This window comes from Oncorhynchus keta, chromosome 26, assembly GCF_023373465.1.
Source record: "Oncorhynchus keta strain PuntledgeMale-10-30-2019 chromosome 26, Oket_V2, whole genome shotgun sequence".
Taxonomy (NCBI): Eukaryota; Metazoa; Chordata; class Actinopteri; order Salmoniformes; family Salmonidae; genus Oncorhynchus; species Oncorhynchus keta.
Window position 1 is genome coordinate 7,598,234 of NC_068446.1, and position 18,855 is coordinate 7,617,088.

General features: G+C 45.1%; 1 protein-coding gene and 1 long non-coding RNA gene across 2 annotated transcripts in view; one reads left to right on the forward strand and one right to left on the reverse strand.

Annotated features, from left to right (window-relative positions):
• The window catches only part of LOC118358630 (microtubule-associated serine/threonine-protein kinase 2), a 168,284-nt gene that overhangs the window by 138,453 nt on the left and 10,976 nt on the right, over nucleotides 1-18,855 (reverse strand).
• Nucleotides 1,562-17,636, forward strand: LOC118358881 (uncharacterized). Its single transcript, XR_004820553.2, has 3 exons — nucleotides 1,562-1,673; nucleotides 10,547-10,678; nucleotides 16,571-17,636. It is a non-coding gene; the product is annotated as an uncharacterized LOC118358881 (long non-coding RNA).

Consider the following 18,855-nt stretch of genomic DNA (forward strand, 5'->3'; position numbering starts at 1 on the left):
ATCCAGTGGCTATTGGTTTTGCAAACTCTTCCATCACGTGTGCCGTACAAAAACACAGCTAAACAATAGCCTCTTGCTAGGTGCACACTTTAATTAAAAGGTAACTATCACTGAATCACTGAAGTTGGAGACTCATATCTCCCTCACTAACTTTAAGCGTCAGCTGTCAGAGCAGCTTACCGATCGCTGCAGCTGTACAGAGCCCTTCTGTAAATAGCCCATCCAACCAACTACCTACGTCATCCCCATATTTGTTTTACTTTTTCTGCTTTTTTGCACACCAGTATTTCTACTTGCACATCCTCATCTCCACATCTATCACTACAGTGTAAAATGCTAAATTGTAATTACTTCGCCACTATGGCCTATTTATTGCCTTTACCCCCTTACTTCATTTGTACACACTATACAGATTTTTCAATTGTGTTATTGACTGTACGTTTGTTTATCCCATGTGTAACTCTGTGTTGTTTTAGTCGCACTGCTTTGCTTTATCTTGGCCAGGTCGCAGTTGTAAATGAGAACTTGTTCTCAACTGGCCACCTGGTTATATAAAGGTGGAGAAAAAAAAACTACACCCAAAAATCTACATTTCTCAGATTTTTTCCCAGACCTCAAAAATGGTCTCCCGGTGTGGTTTAAGCATTTAAGCATTGTTGTGGACTTATAACAGTGTTGTGTTTCCATTCAAAAGTGTCATTGTGAGAGTGAAATCCTTAAAAATAGAAACCTGTCATTTTCAAGATAATGTGGGCTACTTACTTCATTTTTCAAACAAACATCATTGTGGCAATTCATATATTGCAGTAAAACTGTAAATAACACTTTCATCTCAAGATGTTTAATGTTCTCTTGCTTAGAAGATAGTAATGATCATAGGCCTAGACGATATCCCAGACAACTAACAATACACTGAATTCATATATTTTCAGTCATTTAAATTGTAAAGTCATGCATTTCTACACAATACCACAATTAAAAATATATAAACATCTGTGAGGTATAATTGATAAACTATTCAATAATTTTGCTGTGTATTTCAGATGGAATCAAGGCATTAGAATGTTGCCTGACAACTCAAACTTGCGCTGTTGTACAAAACAAAGTCATCAGCGATTGGATCATTTCTAACCAATCAGAGGAACAAAGCTGCTCTACCCAAGTGTGATCTGGATCTGGCCCAACCCATCGGTTTCTGGGACCAATCAGAATGGTTATAATGTGTTTGCGTTCTAGCAATCGTCGCGGAGCTACTCAGATCCAGGCTCACTATGGAGAAGAAACATTTGCGAGCGCAGCGATTGGCCGTAGTAAGGAGTTTGGGCAGCCAGGCAAATTGGAACGTACCAGAGGCCACCAAAATAGAGCTCCTTAGTCAAAAAATGTCTAACTCAGGGGCGGCTGAGAGCTAGCTACTGTTTCTATTTGGCTGGCTCCTCTACGTACTTGTGGAAAACACTACTGCCCCCCCCCCCCTTCTCTCCGCCCCTGCCTGCTCTGCCAGTGAGGAGAGGGGTGAGTGATAGGCCTGGCAGTGCTAGCAGGGTAGAGGGTGGGCAGGCACAGACATGTGGGCAGAGGGCACTTCCCTGAGGCCATGGTGACTGACTGATGAAGGCAAAGACAGACAGAAGGCCAGGTCTGCTGAGTAGGCCAGAACAGAGGATGCTAAGGTATGCTAATGTGAGCACACACACACACACATGCACGCACACGCACGCACACACACACACTGTACATACACTAGCAGCGTTTAAAGGCTGTACATACACTAGCAGCGTTTAAAGGCTGGCATCATTGTGCACATACACCACCAATACTGTACTGTAGACATGTGCACACAGAAACAAACAGACAAGTTCCATCAGAGGTAGCAGGCAAGGTATTCTTTACATTATCACCACACTGCACACCAATCAACTGCTCCCATCATCGCTACACAACAAAGATGCTGCTCTGTAGGGTTGGATCACAAACAACAAATTCCTATGTGGAGTATACAGTGAAGTGCCAGGAGTTTGCCTGGAATACCCGATACTTCCAGGAGAAACTAGCAAGCTCTTACAGGCTACTAGGGTTTACAACTGTTCCTATTCACTTTACACAGCAGTACTTTCAGCCAGAGCCACGTGGAGAAGTAGGTGTCATTTCAAATTTTCCCCCAAGTTTTCTAGACTCAATGTTCAGTCATTTTATTTTATCTTTCTACACTACTCTCTATGGCTCAGAGACAGCTTCTGACACTCCAACAGGTGACACAGTCAGAGAGAATGAGTATTCTAAAATGCAGCCTGCGAGCCCACTTAGCTCAGTCAGCCCTGACAGTGTGACTGACCCATGTTACATAATAGAACCAGCTGCTGATGACTTATTCAGCTGTTCGGCCCCGTTTAGAACGCTCCCAATGATTCAATGTAATAGGTTTTAAGAGGAGTGATAGTTCACCTCTTAATGTATCGGTGCGGTAGATTTCCCCTTCTTATTTGTGCTGCTATTAGATATGTGTCACGTTCTGACCTTTATTTCCTTTGTTTTGTCTTTATTTAGTATGGTCAGGGCGTGAGTTGGGGTGGGCAGTCTGTTTGTTTTGTCTTTATTTAGTATGGTCAGGGCGTGAGTTGGGGTGGGCAGTCTGTTTGTTTTGTCTTTATTTAGTATGGTCAGGGCGTGAGTTGGGGTGGGCAGTCTGTTTGTTTTGTCTTTATTTAGTATGGTCAGGGCGTGAGTTGGGGTGGGCAGTCTGTTTGTTTTGTCTTTATTTAGTATGGTCAGGGCGTGAGTTGGGGTGGGCAGTCTGTTTGTTTTGTCTTTATTTAGTATGGTCAGGGCGTGAGTTGGGGTGGGCAGTCTGTTTGTTTTGTCTTTATTTAGTATGGTCAGGGCGTGAGTTGGGTGGGCAGTCTGTTTGTTCTGTCTTTATTTAGTATGGTCAGGGCGTGAGTTGGGGTGGGCAGTCTGTTTGTTTTGTCTTTATTTAGTATGGTCAGGGCGTGAGTTGGGGTGGGCAGTCTGTTTGTTTTGTCTTTATTTAGTATGGTCAGGGCGTGAGTTGGGGTGGGCAGTCTGTTTGTTTTGTCTTTATTTAGTATGGTCAGGGCGTGAGTTGGGGTGGGCAGTCTGTTTGTTTTGTCTTTATTTAGTATGGTCAGGGCGTGAGTTGGGGTGGGCAGTCTGTTTGTTTTGTCTTTATTTAGTATGGTCAGGGCGTGAGTTGGGGTGGGCAGTCTGTTTGTTTTGTCTTTATTTAGTATGGTCAGGGCGTGAGTTGGGGTGGGCAGTCTGTTTGTTTTGTCTTTATTTAGTATGGTCAGGGCGTGAGTTGGGGTGGGCAGTCTGTTTGTTTTGTCTTTATTTAGTATGGTCAGGGCGTGAGTTGGGGTGGGCAGTCTGTTTGTTTTGTCTTTATTTAGTATGGTCAGGGCGTGAGTTGGGGTGGGCAGTCTGTTTGTTTTGTCTTTATTTAGTATGGTCAGGGCGTGAGTTGGGGTGGGCAGTCTGTTTGTTTTGTCTTTATTTACTATGGTCAGGGCGTGAGTTGGGGTGGGCAGTCTGTTTGTTTTGTCTTTATTTAGTATGGTCAGGGCGTGAGTTGGGGTGGGCAGTCTGTTTGTTTTGTCTTTATTTAGTATGGTCAGGGCGTGAGTTGGGGTGGGCAGTCTGTTTGTTTTGTCTTTATTTAGTATGGTCAGGGCGTGAGTTGGGGTGGGCAGTCTGTTTGTTTTGTCTTTATTTAGTATGGTCAGGGCGTGAGTTGGGGTGGGCAGTCTGTTTGTTTTGTCTTTATTTAGTATGGTCAGGGCGTGAGTTGGGGTGGGCTGTCTGTTTGTTTTGTCTTTATTTAGTATGGTCAGGGCGTGAGTTGGGGTGGGCTGTCTGTTTGTTTTGTCTTTATTTAGTATGGTCAGGGCGTGAGTTGGGGTGGGCAGTCTGTTTGTTTTGTCTTTATTTAGTATGGTCAGGGCGTGAGTTGGGGTGGGCAGTCTGTTTGTTTTGTCTTTATTTAGTATGGTCAGGGCGTGAGTTGGGGTGGGCAGTCTGTTTGTTTTGTCTTTATTTAGTATGGTCAGGGCGTGAGTTGGGGTGGGCAGTCTGTTTGTTTTGTCTTTATTTAGTATGGTCAGGGCGTGAGTTGGGGTGGGCAGTCTGTTTGTTTTGTCTTTATTTAGTATGGTCAGGGCGTGAGTTGGGGTGGGCTGTCTGTTTGTTTTGTCTTTATTTAGTATGGTCAGGGCGTGAGTTGGGGTGGGCAGTCTGTTTGTTTTGTCTTTATTTAGTATGGTCAGGGCGTGAGTTGGGGTGGGCAGTCTGTTTGTTTTGTCTTTATTTAGTATGGTCAGGGCGTGAGTTGGGTGGGCAGTCTGTTTGTTTTGTCTTTATTTAGTATGGTCAGGGCGTGAGTTGGGGTGGGCAGTCTGTTTGTTTTGTCTTTATTTAGTATGGTCAGGGCGTGAGTTGGGGTGGGCAGTCTGTTTGTTTTGTCTTTATTTAGTATGGTCAGGGCGTGAGTTGGGGTGGGCAGTCTGTTTGTTTTGTCTTTATTTAGTATGGTCAGGGCGTGAGTTGGGGTGGGCAGTCTGTTTGTTTTGTCTTTATTTAGTATGGTCAGGGCGTGAGTTGGGGTGGGCAGTCTGTTTGTTTTGTCTTTATTTAGTATGGTCAGGGCGTGAGTTGGGGTGGGCAGTCTGTTTGTTTTGTCTTTATTTAGTATGGTCAGGGCGTGAGTTGGGGTGGGCAGTCTGTTTGTTTTGTCTTTATTTAGTATGGTCAGGGCGTGAGTTGGGGTGGGCAGTCTGTTTGTTTTGTCTTTATTTAGTATGGTCAGGGCGTGAGTTGGGGTGGGCAGTCTGTTTGTTTTGTCTTTATTTAGTATGTTCAGGGTGTGAGTTGGGGTGGGCAGTCTGTTTGTTTTGTCTTTATTTAGTATGGTCAGGGCGTGAGTTGGGGTGGGCAGTCTGTTTGTTTTGTCTTTATTTAGTATGGTCAGGGCGTGAGTTGGGGTGGGCAGTCTGTTTGTTTTGTCTTTATTTAGTATGGTCAGGGCGTGAGTTGGGGTGGGCAGTCTGTTTGTTTTGTCTTTATTTAGTATGGTCAGGGCGTGAGTTGGGGTGGGCAGTCTGTTTGTTTTGTCTTTATTTAGTATGGTCAGGGCGTGAGTTGGGGTGGGCAGTCTGTTTGTTTTGTCTTTATTTAGTATGGTCAGGGCGTGAGTTGGGGTGGGCAGTCTGTTTGTTTTGTCTTTATTTAGTATGATCAGGGCGTGAGTTGGGGTGGGCTGTCTGTTTGTTTTGTCTTTATTTAGTATGATCAGGGCGTGAGTTGGGGTGGGCAGTCTGTTTGTTTTGTCTTTATTTAGTATGGTCAGGGCGTGAGTTGGGGTGGGCAGTCTGTTTGTTTTGTCTTTATTTAGTATGGTCAGGGCGTGAGTTGGGGTGGGCAGTCTGTTTGTTTTGTCTTTATTTAGTATGGTCAGGGCGTGAGTTGGGGTGGGCAGTCTGTTTGTTTTGTCTTTATTTAGTATGGTCAGGGCGTGAGTTGGGGTGGGCTGTCTGTTTGTTTTGTCTTTATTTAGTATGATCAGGGCGTGAGTTGGGGTGGGCAGTCTGTTTGTTTTGTCTTTATTTAGTATGATCAGGGCGTGAGTTGGGGTGGGCAGTCTGTTTGTTTTGTCTTTATTTAGTATGGTCAGGGTGTGAGTTGGGGTGGGCAGTCTGTTTGTTTTGTCTTTATTTAGTATGGTCAGGGCGTGAGTTGGGGTGGGCAGTCTGTTTGTTTTGTCTTTATTTAGTATGGTCAGGGCGTGAGTTGGGGTGGGCAGTCTGTTTGTTTTTCTATGTTGGTTTTTGTGTTCGGCCTGGTATGGTTCTCAATCAGAGGCAGGTGTCGTTAGTTGTCTCTGATTGAGAATCATACTTAGGTAGCCTGGGTTTCACTGTTGGTTTGTGGGTGTTTGTCGCCACACGGTACTGTTTCGGTTTTCGTTTTCATCACATCGTTTATTGTTTTGTATTTCAGTGTTCAGTTCATTTTTAATAAATCGCCATGAACACTTACCACGCTGCATCTTGGTCCGATCCTTACTCCTCTTCAGATGAAAAGGAGATCTGCCGTGACAATATGTCTTTGGCACATGGCAATGATTTCATTCACCACAGAACCACAGAGGGAGAAGGTGATGAAACCAGCTAATGATCTGTTCAGAGAAACACCTCTAACACATATCTCTCTCTCTCTCTCTCTTTCTCTCTCTATCACATATCTCGATCTCTTATCTCTCGCATATTTCTCTCCCATTCAGAGAAACACGTTTTTTTGCTCCCTGTCTCGCTCCTTTCCGTTATCTCTGTCTCTCTCCCCCCTCCTTCCCAACTATCTCACCTTAAAGGGGCAGTATTCAGGGGCAGTATTTTCATTTTTGGAGAAAAAAAAAACGTTCCCGTAGTAAACGGGATATTTTGTCAGGACAAGATGCTAGAATATGCATATAATTGACAGCTTAGGATAGAAAACACTCTAATGTTTCCAAAACTGTAAAAATATTGTCTGTGAGTATAACAGAACTGATGTTGCAGGCGAAAGCCTGAGAACAATCCAATGAGTCCCTATTGAGCAGTGAATATGCTATCAACCAGATTACGCTTTCCCCAAGGTGTCTACAGCATTGTGACATAGTTTTACGCATTTATGTTGAAGAATAGCCGTAGGTGGCTACATTGCGCAAGTGGTCACCTGATGCCCCCAGAGAGATTCTCGCGTAAAATACAGAGGTAGCCATTACTCCAATCGGTCCTACTGAAAAACTAATTGTCCCGATGGATATATTATCGAATAGATATTTGAAAAACACCTTGAGGATTGATTATAAACAATGTTTGCCATGTTTCTGTCGATATTATGGTGCTAATTTGGAATATTTTTTGCCGTTTTCGTGACTGCAATTTCCCGGCGATTTCTCAGCCAAACGTAAAGAACAAGCGGAGCTATTTCGGCTACAAAAATAATATTTTTGGGAAAAAGGAACATTTGCTATCTAACTGGGAGTCTCGTGAGTGAAAACATCCGAAGCTCATCAAAGGTAAACAATTTAATTTGATTGCTTTTCTGATTCTGATTTCTGTGACCAAGTTACCTGCTGCTAGCTGGACAAAATGCTATGCTAGGCTATCGATAAACTTACACAAATGCTTGTCTAGCTTTGGCTGTAAAGCATATTTTGAAAATCTGAGATGACAGGGTGATTAACAAAAGGCTAAGCTGTGTCTCAATATATTCACTTGTGATTTTCATGAATAGGAATATTTTCTAGGGATATTTATGTCCGTTGCGTTATGCTAATTAGTGTCAGGCGATGATTACGCTCCCGCATGCGGGATGGGGAGTCTCACTCCTTTCCGTTATCTCCGTCTCTCTCCCCCCTCCTTCCCAACTATCTCACCTTAAAGACACACATTGTGTATAAACTAGTCCAACTAATACCCGTCCTCCCACGGCAGGTGTGTCTGCTCCTGAAGTCCAATCCCAGGCAGTGTATCTACTTAGCCCAGGCATAATGGACCATATTTGAGGGCAGGAGACTCAGCTTCCTGTACTTGCCCAGAGTGGTGCGAAGGAGGAGCCAAGAAGCCTAAGCAGGTAGGCAGCACACTGTGATGTGAGAGATGGTGGCAGTTGGTGCCAACCCATGCCAGGCCAAAGGCTTAGAGAGGTATTTCCACTTAATGAGGATTTGGAATAGTGATTGAATACAGTAGGGCCGTCTGGTCTAGATGAGACTGGCCCATCATTAGTAGGTTTGTGCAGAAGCAGATGTTAAGAGAAATGTGCCATGGCCCAAGCCACTGAAATTAAGTGACGCAGACAGGTAGGAACATTGAGACAGGACCAGTCAGGGACAGGGCCAGTGGTGTTAACGAAGCCGATGGAGATAACTTAATAAGTGTCTGGGTCTGGAAGGGTCTGGTGTCACTGGAACTGTCAGAGTGACACACGTTGTGAGAGCCATTAGGACTCAACACCACCACTTAGTGACATATTAACGCTAGCTATAAAACCCCATTAGTGGCCTAACCAGGGAGCTGGAAACGTGTGTGTGTGTGTGTGTGTGTGTGTGTGTGTGTGTGTGTGTGTGTGTGTGTGTGTGTGTGTGTGTGTGTGTGTGTGTGTGTGTGTGTGTGTGTGTGTGTGTGTGTGTGTGTGTGTGTGTGTGTGTGTGTGTGTGTGTGTGTGTGTGTGTGTGTGTGTGTGTGTGTGCATGAAAGATGTTTGGAGGACATGAAGCGCCAGTTGGGATGGTTTCTAATCCATGCACAGAGCAACAGGAGTGGAGTGGAGTGGAGTGGAGCACCCCCCCCCGGCTAGTGGCAAAGCCCTTCATCGACGCAGGTAATAACATAGGCTCTTTGTTCTGACTAATTGTCTGCTGTCTTTAAATGGAGTCAGTGAGGATGATATGGAGAGAGAGAGCAAGAGAGAAAGAGAGAGGAGGATTGTTGTGCATGGAGTTGGTCAGAGAAAAGGAGGTAGAATAGAGAGGGAGAAGGAGAAAGAGAGAAGGAGGAGGGGTAGCACTAGCAGCAATCATTAACATGATGGAGTAGAGCAAGGGTGGAGCACTTCATTCGGCTGACTGGTAGTTTGACATGAAAACAAAACTGCAAATTCACTTCATGTCCTATGTGGACAATGAAATAAGCGAATGTACAGTTGATGTCGGACGTTTACATACACTTAGGTTGGAGTCATAAAACCTCTTTTTACAACTACGGCACAAATGTCTTGTTAACAAACTATTGTTTTGGCAAGTCGGGTTAGGACATCTACTTTGTGCATGATACAAGTAATTTTTCCAAAAATTGTTTACAGACAGAATATTTCACTTATAATTCACTGTATCACAATTTCAGTGGGTCAGAAGTTTACATACACTAAGTTGACTGTGCCTTTAAACAGCTTGGAAAATTCCAGAAAATTATGTCATGAATTTAGAAGCTTCTGATAGGCTAATTGACATCATTTGAGTCAAATGGAGGTGTACCTGTGGATGTATTTCAAGGCCTACCTTCAAACTCAGTGCCTCTTTGACATCATGGGAAAATCAAACTAAATCAGACCTCAGAAATATAATTGTAGACCTCCACAAGTCTGTTTCATCCTTGGGAGCAATTTCCAAATGCCTGAAGGTACCACGTTCATCTGTACAAACAATGGTACGCAAGTATAAACTCCATGGGACAACGCAGCTGGCATATCGCTCAGGAAGGAGATGCGTTCTGTCTCCTAGAGACTAACGTAATTTGGTGCGAAAAGGGCAAATCAATCCCAGAACAACAGCAAAGGACCTTGTGAAGATGCTGGAGGAAACAGGTACAAATGTATATCGACATAACCTGAAAGGCCACTCAGCAAGGAAGAAGCCACTGCTCCAAAACCGCCATAAAAAAGCCAGACTATGGTTTGCAACTACACAAATAGTACTTCTTTGAGAAATGTCCCCTGGTCCGATGAAACAAAAGTAGAACTGTTTGGTCATAATGACCATCGTTATGTTTGGAGGAAAAAGGGGGAGGCTTGCAAGCCGAAGAACACCATCCCAACCGTGAAGTACGGTCGTGGCAGCATCATGTTGTGGGGGTGCTTTGCTGCAGGAGGGTCATGAGGAAGGAAAATTATGTGGATATATTGAAGCAACATCTCAAGACATCAAGTTAAAGCTTGGTCGCAAATAGGTCTTCCAAATGGACAATGACCCTAAGCATACTTCCAAAGATGTGGCAAAAAGGCTTAAGGACAACAAAGTCAAGGTATTGGAGTGGCCATCACAAAGCCCTGACCTCAATCCTATAGAAAATGTGTGGGCAGAACTGAAAAAGCGTGTGCGAGCAAGGAGGCCTACAAACTTGACTCCATTACACCAGCTCTGTCAGGAAGAATGGGCCAAAATTCACCCAACTTAATGTGGGACGCTTGTGGAAGGCTACTCAAAACGTTTTACCCAAGTTAAACAATTTAAATGCAATGCTACCGAATACAAATTGAGTGTATGTACATTTCTGACCCACTGGGAATGTGATGAAAGAAATAAAAGCTGAAATAAACCATTCTCTCTACTATTATTCTACTATTATTTCACACTTAAAATAAAGTGGTGATCCTAACTGACCTAAGACAGGGAATTTTTACTTGGATTAAATGTCAGGAATTGTGAAAAACTGAGTTTAAAAAAGTATTTGGCTTAAGGTGTATGTAAACCTCCAACTTCGACTGTAGAACATGGGCTGCAAGTCATTAAATCACTCCCGAGGAAACTATCTAACAGGCTCACAAAACCATATGAATCGACTTGAAAGGTTAGGCTATCTTTCATCCGACCACTTAGATATCAAACAAAGACAACAAGTCTGCCAACTGCTTCCAACACAGCACCTGCCTCTCCGACAGCTAAATAAATATCCCATAAGCTCCAACTCTATCCCTGTCATCCCAGCAGAGTGAATAGAAGAGCTGGATAGAGCATTGTGTCTCACGTTGGCTTTTCATCCATATTGCATAGGACAGGAGCAGAAGAGAGGAGACGAGGGCAGAGGAGACGTGGTCCAGGAACAGAGGAAAGAAGGGACTGAGGCACAGCAGAGAGGCTGAGATAGAGACAGACCTATTGGAGCAGAAGAACCCAACACCTCAGGTACACTGAGTCAAGCTAACATTCACATATGTGTGTGTTTCTGAGGGAGAGTGAGAGAGAGAAATTTAAAACATAAACCTCAGACACACTGAGTCAAGCAACCCCCCCCCTTCCCTCAGATACATTCACATGTGTGTGTGTTTCTGTGGGAGAGTGGGAGAGAGAGAGAGATTTCATTTTCGAGCCAATAGAGCCCTTAAATTCGAATTGAATTGAGAAAGTGGTCTGGATAGAAGACAGAGAGAAAAAGAGAGATGTGACTTCCTGATGTCACCAGTGCCACTGCCATTTCATGATTCACTATACAGAGAACACCAGATGTACTGTGCTGTGTCCCTGCAAAGTCTACAGTATCCTCTGTCCTTCATGTGCTAGGTCTGTCCAACATCGTCCTTTGTGCTCCTTAATTCTGAACGACAATTCCTCCCTCTTCCTACCCTCTATCCTTCGACATCTCTGCTATTCCTCTGCTGCTACAGTACAGCTGTGGTATACAGTCCCATGGCTGCATCAGAAACCCTTTCACACCCCCTACACACACAGTTACACAAATCCTGAGGCAATCGGAAAGGGGCTTGGACGTCAACTGCTGCAGCTGTTCGATTCTCTCACAGACACACACGCGCACAAACATAAGCACACACACACACACACACACACGCAGAGTGGTACATCTGCACAATTATCCAGGCATGTTATTCCTGCTGTCCTGCGTGGTTTATCTGAGACAACATGCTGATTACTTCCTCTATTGTGTAGTTCCACCGCCCTTCTCTCCCTCCCGCTCTCCCTTCATCTTTCCACCAAGGAGGGCTGCTGTGGATGAATGGGCCGCCATTGTCCCCCACCTTCCCTCGCTCCATCCTTTCCCTTCCCCAGGCTGAATGGAACAACTCCGGGCTGATCAGGACGTCTCCTCACTCCACTAACCCACGAACATCTGCAGCTAGAGAGTGCACCGCCGCGATCCCCACCGCTCACTGCCGAAGCCCCTAGCTGAAGTTCCCTTCTGTCAAACCAGGACCCACACGACCCCCGCCTGTCTGACTGGTAAACATGGCACCCTGAGATATTCGCGAGGAGACGCCCATCTCCTCCTCAAAGACGACAGTAATCATCTCTCCCGCCATCTCTTAGAAGCAGCGTTCACAGGATTATTGGCAACCCCTTGACCGTCATTCACCACCACACCACAGCAACTTTACCATAGAGACCATACACTACCCCCAGTGTATTACGCACACGCACACACACTACATTACCATGAGATCTACACTCCCAGTCCCTCACAGAGATGTGGGTTTTTTATGAGTGTGTGTGTGGTTTTTACGCAGCAAGGACTGTGAAACAAGGTCACGAGGGGAGGAAAAGAATCCGTCAACACAGAACATATATACGACCATGAAATGCAAACTTAAAAACACTCCAACATCAACCACCTTATACATTGCATTAGCGTTGGAGCCTTGATATGGCTAATTGTGGTGGTTTAGCGAGGATTAGCACACTAGTAGGGATGGCTGCCGTGTGTGTGTGCGCGTGTCCTGGTTTGACAGAATAGCATGCTAGCTAGTATCTAGTCCCATGGGAGACAGAGCACTCAAGAGGACAACTGAGCAGCATATCGAGCTGATTCTGAGTAGAGGGGGGTGTTGTACTGAAGGACAATATTAATGATGGGGAGATGGGCTGTGACAGACACATCATGGACAACCACATGGGGGTTCTCCCTAACTGACAAGAGATATCCTAGCCTAGTCAGCTAACTAGGGTGTGGTCTGACTCGTTACTGCACACCATGTTTATAGGACTACACCACAGTAACGCCACTATCGTCGCAGCTTTAAACTGAAATACTAAATATGTCCTTACGGCATGTCTGACCCAGATTCTACTGCAATTACTGACTTGTTCCCGACTGTATCGGATTGCTGTTCTGAAAATTTGCCAATTTACACAACGAAGCAGAGAGAGAGAGAGAGAGAGATAGAGAGAGAGGAGGAGGAAGAGAGTGCAGTTAGGCCAGGAGTCTTCAGGGGCAGAAATGAAGCCGTCTCAAGTTCCTTTGTCTCTGGCACCCTTCCGCATCCCTCCCTCGCTCTTTACCCCCTTCCTCCCGCCTCTTTTCTCTCATTTCCTGGTTTCTGTGCCCGCTGAGACCCCAGTTCATTATCGTAAGTCAGACAGTGAAACCTTCTCTCCTCCTGTCATCTCTCCACGACCATCACTCAGTTCTGCTAGAGGAGAAAACAGCTTCAATTTGCACCTATCTACTGTACACCCGGATGCGTCTCACTACCTACGTATCAGTACACGCACGCACGCACACACCACACACACACAGACCAGAAGGAGAGTGGGTCGTTTGTCTTGTACACACAAGGCCCGGATCTATACATCTCTGTAACAGACATTAGAGCACTGTAGGAAAAGACCATTTAAGTTGTAACAGAGATTGACTCTGCAGGGAAAAATACAATATATGTATTAGTATTACAATGGACCTGTAAGATATTATACATTGCCATGTCGAGGTTGGATTCTGCAATATTCTGTCATCTTTTTCTTGGAGTATCAACGGGCTGGTAAATGGAAATGCTCTCGTATCTACCAAAGATGATTGTATTTGTTTTATTTGTAAGGCTGCTGAACAACTTGATTTTCTAAAGCCAAGGGGAGATTGTGGAGAAATATTCCTACAGCGTAATAACTGACTAAATCCAAGGTGATCTACCTCTATGCTGTGCCTGTCAGTTATGGGTACGCCAGGGTAGCCTAGCGGTTAAGAGCGTTGGGGCAGTAACCGAAAGGTCACTGGTTTGAATCCCCAAGCCAGGCAAGGTGGGAAATCTGCCATTAACCCCCAACAACAACTACTGCCCGGGTGTCGATTAAGGCGACCCCTAGCACCTCTCCAATTCAGAGGGGTTGGGTTAAACGTGGAAGATGCATTCAGTGCTGCAACTGACTAGGTTTTCCTTTCCGGGTATTTTAGATAGAAATGTATAGATGACAACTTGAATAGACACAATAACATGACTGCATGGCTAAATCTTTCCTCAAACAAAGAAAAAACGAAGGGAAGGGAGATAGAAAGAAAATAAGAGATACAGAGGGCTGGAAAGAGAGACAGGGAAGAATTGATGAAGAGAGAAAAATATAGGGTGGGAAACGAGAGAGGTAGAGTGATAACAATGGAGGGAGAGCAACAGAGTGGGAAGAGAGAGGGGCGAGCTAAAGAGAAAAACACTCATTATCCAGAGTGAAGTGAGGGATGGCAGCGTGTAGAGACAGAGGAGGCTCCCCTGGGAGAGAGGGAGGCACGTGAGAGGCATCAGATCAAAGCACTCTCTCCCTCTAACCTCTTCCCCTTTCTCTCCTTCCCTCCTCCTTTCCTGCTGTGGCCCGACACACTCACAGCTCCTCTCCATTGTTACTGCTGATGTGATTAATGCCTACTGTGAGAGAGGCTCTGGGGGAGAGAGGCAGAAAGGGCCCTACCCATTCACACAGCCACAGCTCGGGGAGGGGGGAATATAAACGTAACACCACAGAGGAAGATTGAGCGGGGGGGGCGCAAATCATCCAAGCCCGTATGTTATGAGGCCGGTGCCTATTTATCAAGAGAGACAAACATAACGTACAGTAGATACTTATTTCTCCAAAGTTGTTTCAGATGATAAAACGTGGTTTGGGCTGGAGGCAGTGAGAGCAGGGGGTGTCTAGACATTCAATTTCACAGTGTGTGAAGTTGCACCCCCTGGCCAACACAGCCTGGTGAACAGACAGAACATGACTAGGTATGGCTGATCAATAAGAGGGAGGAGAGGAGGGGGTTTATATTCAATCAAATACGGTGTGAGGAAATACATGTTTTCAAACACCGAATTAACAGAGTGAGAGGTTTCCTGCCCCCTGTCCTCCCAGCTCAGGAGCGTCTCGTGTCTCGTCTGTGTACAAACGCGTATATGCATTTGCAATCCACTTCATACACTTGAAATAACCTCTAGTGTCTCCATCTCCACATCTCTGTGTGAGTGTGATGTGCAGCTCTGCACATCAGTCTTTCAATTAGAGCTTGTTCCATTCCATCTTATCTGCTTCGTTTCTGACTGGGAGATGATGACTCACCTTAATGTACTCTGTGACAGGCCTGTGACACGCACGCACGCACGCACGCACGCACGCACACGCACACACACACACACACACACACACACACACACACACACACACACACACACACACAGGGGAGGAGACGCGGAGGGGACAAGGGCCACATTCAACCAGCTTTGGAGTGGCCCTTACTACAAGTCTCCTCTCCTGACCTGTGCGGTCATTTCGTCTCTTGCTCTCTCTCTTCTATCACTCTCCCCTGTCTTTCCCTCACTCTCCACTTGTGTAGCGACGAGCTCATCCTGCCCACCGTTCTCCGTGGATGCGGAATGAGCTCACCGCCTGGTTCTAATTGGCTTATCCACAGAGCAGGCGTAGAGAGGGAGAGAGAGAGAAAGAGAAAAGAGATGCAGAACAAGCATGAAACAGACAGCAGCCAGGCATTGTGGTCTCTGCAGGGCTCGAGCATTGACAAGGGCCACCTTGTTCTCTCGCGACCCTCCCCCTCTCCAAACTATCCCCCCCACTATCTCCCAACTATCAAACAAACAAGTCAACACCACCACTACTGAGGACCAGACTGTTCCAGCCAAAGTGCATGTTTAAGCCTGTTAAGCTGTCCTTAACCTGCTTTATGTGGTAACTGGACAAGATCTGGGCCTCCGGCAGAGAAGGGGGAGGAGGGGGAGAAGAGAGAGGCGGAGAATGGGTGAGAAGGGAAAGAAAGGAGAGAATGGGAAGAGAAGGAAGAGACCAGAAAGAAGGTCATGAACAAGGGTGGAAAGGGAGAGATGAGGGAGAAGGGAGAGAGCAGAGGGCTGGTCGTCGGGCTTATGTAATCAGAGATGTCACTGTTCCAAACGGGCAGAAGAGGTGATGGATGCCAAGGATGACAATGCTCAGGGGGGTGGGGGGGGTTGTGTGGTCTGAGGCATTCTAACTGAAAGCTGACTGGGAGAAAAAGAAGCACGGAGTCTGTGTAACTGGGAGTCAGTCAGAATGGGTGACACTAACAGAGTGTGATGCTAGTTAGCAGAGCTAAAACAATCCCTCGCTAACCCTGTTCCACTCCCAGGCTCAATCCCAATACCCCCCCCCCTCATTTTTGAGTGTGGGGAGTTGCATTTTAAAACAGAGCAACCAGTAGTAGGGAGAGCTAAATAATGCCTAGGGTATGGGGCATCACTACATCACTCGCGCACATCACAAACAGCCAACGGATACAACGCAATTCATTGATGACGAGCCTTGTGTTTGTTCACAATGCCTGTACTTGCGGCAGTACAGTTGAAGTCGGAAGTATACATACACTTAGGTTGGAGTCATTAAAACTCGTGTTTCAACCACTCCACAAAATTCTTGTTAAAACAAACTATAGTTTTGGCAAGTCGGTTAGGTCATCTACTTGGTGCATGACAAGTAATTTTTCCAACAACTGTTTACAGCCAGATAATCCACCCCACCCCCACATGAAATAGCCTATTTGAGGCTGTTGAGTGGGGGTAGGCCCACAACAATGGCCAAAGTGAAATGGAGACAGTAGATACAGCTGGTCTGTTGTAATATAATAAAGACTGTAGATCTAGCTGGTCTGTCATCATATAATAGAGACAGTAGATCTAGCTGAAATGTCATAATATAAAATAGACAGTAGATCTAGCTGGTCCGTCATAAAATAATGTTCCCTGTACTCTATACAGTATATATCTGTTTATTATACCTGTTGATACAGGGCTCATATGTGAAACTATTCTAACTGAACATTTTCTTTCACAGTGACACTGACTCCGAATGGGAGCCCCCAGTGTCAAGGTGTCCATCCCCAATTGAAGCTTGTTCATCCTGCCGGACACCTGTTGTCTCAGTGCTACTGGGGCATGGACCGCAAAAAAAATGTCCCCATTCCATCTGCAATAAAGGACTACAACAAGAGCATGGGAGGTGTGGACCTGTCAGATGCACTGATAGGCTATTACAATGTTCTCCATAAGACGATGAAATGGTACAAGACCTTCTTCTATCATTTCATCGACATTGCTGTGGTGAATGCATTCATCCTACACAAGGAAATGGCTAAGAGCTGTGGAAAGCCCCCATCTCACAGCTAGCCTTCAGAAAGCTGCTCATCAAGGAGCTTGCTGGCTATAGCACCACTGCACCACATTCTGGCCCCTCTACCTCTGTCCCTTCTGCTCCTGCCACAAGTGGTGTTCATCTGCCCAAATGTATTTCTGCAGGCATAAAAGGGCACAGCATGGAGGCGTCGCTGTGTTCTTTGCAAAATGAAGTCCCCCATCACCTGCACCACATGCTTGGTGACTCTCTGCTTTACAGCAGAAATAGACTGCTATGGCACCTGGCATCAGCAGCACAATATTGTGTAGAGGACTGAGGGTCTTCCAAATATTGAAAGTGTTATTTTGTAAATGTATTTTTTCCCCCATGTTTTTTCTCCATTTTTTTGGCGGGGTGTGTTAGAATACCATTTTGGTATTTTGTATATAGTTATTCCATTCGAAATGTATAACTTCACAATTTTGGCCACTTGGGTACATTTGGGATACTTGTGTGGGACACCTGGGTGACTTCATGATAAATGTCATGTAGCACACTCATTTTGGAAGTTATCATTCTGAAACTTTGCACAAGTACTGTTGCCCTCTTATGTTTTTCACTGAAATTGTCCCCATCATCCTATCTGAATGTTTGTTTTGTCTTGTTCATTTTAAAGATGATGATACAACAATAAAAATAAAAAACGTATGGTTTTTCATTGTGTTATCTAAACCAGATCTATTGTGTTATATTCTCCTACATTCAATTCACATTTACACAAACTTCAGAGTGGTTTCTTTAAAATGAAACCAAGAATATGCATATCGTTGCTTCTGGGCCTGAGCTACAGGCAGCAGAGGTAACTACATATCTTCTTTTCTTGTGGCAGTCCTCCCATGAGCCGATGAGTTCATTAAAACAGTTAGTGTCTAAAGGCTGTGATAGGAGAAAACTGAGGATGGATCAACAACATTGTAGTTACTCCGCAACCTAAATGACAAAATGAAAAGAAGAAAGCATGTACACAATAAAACTATTCCAAAATGTACATCCGTTTTGCAATAAGGCACTAAAGTAAAACTGCCCAAAAAATGGCAAAGAAATACATTTTATGTCCAGAATACAAAGCATTATGTTTGGGGAAAATCCAACAGAACACATCACTGAGAACAACTCTTCATATTTTGCTGCATTATGTTATGGGTATGCTTGTTATCGGCAAGTTTTTTGGGGATAAAAATTTATGGAATAGAGCTAAGCACAGGCAAAATGATAGAGAAAAACAGGGTTCAGCTTTCCAACAGACACTGGGAGACAAATTCCCCTTTCAGCAGGACGATAACCTAAAACATGGTTTAACATGATAAGCAACACTGGAGTTGCTTACCAAGACAACACTGAATGTAATTGAGTGGGGAGTGCACAGTTTTGAAAACCTATGGCAAGACTTGAAAATTGCACATCTTGAAACTCCATCATCCCAGACACCCTGGACCCACTCCAATTTGCATACCGCCCCAACAGATCCACAGATGACATCATCTCTATTACACTCCACACTGCCCTTTCCCACCTGGACAAAAGGAACACATACGTGAGAATGCTGTTCATTGACTACAGCTTAGCGTTCAACACCAGAGTGTCCTCCAAGCTCATCACTAAACTAAGGACCCTGGGACTGAACATTTCCCTCTGCAACTGGATGGTGGACTTCTTGGTGGGCCGCCCCCAAGTGGTGAGGGTAGGCACCCGCACTTTCATCAAGCAATCACTTGGGCCATGCTCCCTGCTATCAAGGACTTCTATACCAGGCAGTCTCAGAGGAAGGCCCTTCAAATTGTCAAAGACTCCAGCCACCCAAGTCATAGATTGGTCTCTCTGCAAACGGCACGGCAAGTGGTAGCTGAGTGCCAAGTCTGGGACAAAAAAGGCTCCTGAACAGCTTCTACCCCCAAGCCATAAGACTGCTAAATAGCTACCTGGACTATCTGCATCCTTTCTCACTA